Source organism: Tachyglossus aculeatus, unplaced genomic scaffold, assembly GCF_015852505.1.
Source record: "Tachyglossus aculeatus isolate mTacAcu1 unplaced genomic scaffold, mTacAcu1.pri scaffold_1_arrow_ctg1, whole genome shotgun sequence".
Classification (NCBI taxonomy): domain Eukaryota; kingdom Metazoa; phylum Chordata; class Mammalia; order Monotremata; family Tachyglossidae; genus Tachyglossus; species Tachyglossus aculeatus.
Genome location: NW_024044915.1, coordinates 4010694 through 4013025, shown reverse-complemented (window position 1 = coordinate 4013025; position 2332 = coordinate 4010694).

Below are 2332 nucleotides of genomic sequence, written 5' to 3'. Positions count from 1 at the left end.
ATCCACACAAACATAAGGCTATCATATTTTACCAGATTATACCCTTATACTAGATTATTTAATTTCCTTTGGTTCAGAGTAAATCTCTGCTTCTATGACAATTTATAAATCTAAATGTAGACAGCTAACTTAACTAGTCATCTCAAGAAAGGAGAATCATAAACTGATGGTAGCATAGCTATGAAATACATATAAAGGAAAAACTGTCGTAGTCTGGTGGTTCAGAACTTTTTCCTACAATTTATTTCAAAACGTCTTGGGAAAGGAGAACAAAATATAATGAAAAAATCCATTATCCACACATGTTATCAGAACCAACTGATTATCCAAACCAAAAGTAGATATTTGAGAATAATAACGTTATAAATTAACCCTGTTTACCAAGCAAAACTGTCTATTTAACCCAAAAGGTCAAAATACAATTTTGCTTAGTTACTTGAATTTTCAATAATTCGACTTGGCCTTAGTTTAAGTTAGTTTTCACGACTGATATTCTGTCAATTAGGATACTCCTACTTGTCTAGGTGTGGATTTTGAACCCACATATTGAAACTCTGTGCATCTAATGTTCACAAGCATCCAAAATCCACCTTCCAATCAAGAAGTGTAACTAGGTATGTATTTTTATTTCCCACTCTTTCAAGTATGTACTATAAAATGTTATGATAAACAATAAGTGCTATGTTTCACACAGAAAATTTGTCTATAGTCACACTTTTAAACAATTAGTTCCCCGAACCCCAGTTCTATTTCTGGACATTTGCTTTCCTCATGACACCTTTTGAACATTGGTTGTCCCTTATCCAGACTGTTCCAACTATTGCCTTTTGCTCTTCCTTTATCATCTTTTCCCCTTTCCCCCTTTCCTCTTTCCTCTCCATTTTCTTCTTCCTTTCTCTCTTCTCTTATTATAATATGGTATATTCAGACAACAACCTGTGATCCTTATACCTAAAATCTATAAAAATCCTAATTCCACAGATTGCTTGATTCCCCAGAATTCCAAAAACTCCTCATCCTTGGCTTCAAGGCTCTCCATCACCTCGCCCCCTCCTACCTCACCTCTCCCTTCTCTCCTTCTACAGCCCAGCCCACACCCTCCGCTCCTCCGCCACTAACCTCCTCGCCATGCCTCGTTCTCGCCTGTCCCGCCATTGACCCCCGGCCCACGTCATCCCCCTGGCCTGGAATGCCCTCCCTCTGCACATCGCCAAGCTAGCTCTCTTCCTCCCTTCAAAGCCCTACTGAGAGCTCACCTCCTCCAGGAGGCCTTCCCAGACTGAGCCCCCTCCTTCATCTCCCCCTCCCCCCTCCTAATCCCCCCTGCCTTACCTCCTTCCCCTCCCCACACCACCTGCATATATGTATATACGTTTGTACGTATTTATTACTCTATTTATTTTCTTTGTACATATTTATTCTATTTATTTTATTTTGTTAATATGTTTTGTCTTGTTGTCTGTCGCCCCCTTCTAGACTGTGAGCCCACTGTTGGGTAGGGACTGTCTCTATATGTTGCCAACTCATACTTCCCAAGCGCTTAGTACAGTGCTCTGCACACAGTAAGCGCTCAATAAATACGATTGATTGATTGATTGACTGATGTTGCCAACTTGTACTTCCCAAGCGCTTAGTACAGTGCTCTGCACACAGTAAGCACTCAATAAATACGACTGAATGAATGAATGAATGAATGAACGAATGCAGTAAACAGTTCCATTACCAAACTCAGATTTATTCTACTAATAAGATCTGGGTATTTTCATTCATTCATTCAATTGTATTTACTGAGTGCTTACTGTGTGCAGAGCACTGTACTAACAGCTTGGGAAGTACAAGTTGGCAACAAAGAGAGACAGTGCCTACCCAATAGTGGGCTTACAGTAACTGATGTTGACCAATTTTTTTTTTAACACCAGGAAGACCCCTTGTGTATCACTGGATCGTTGGATCATTATGACGATTTACATTTTTGTAGAGCTGAAAAATCCTTTCCCTGATTAATCTATTTTATTCATTAATTAGAAATGGAAATTCCAATCAGGATTCTGAGTTTGAATATGTTTATTTGTCAAACAAATGAATTGAAAACATGTTTAGGTTTATGCAACTTTTCCTTGTGTTCACAATGAATTAGTTCAAAAGTATAAGAATCAGGCCTTCAAGTAATTTATGTTGCTCAAGTTTTCTTTTGTCCCTTGAAATATGTATTGGTCCTGATTGCAAATTCTTTGGATCCAATATTGTTCGATTGTAAATTCTTTGGATCCAATATTGTTCTGTAGGCTCAAGTTCATTTTTCTCTTATTTTATATTCCTTATTTTATGTTTA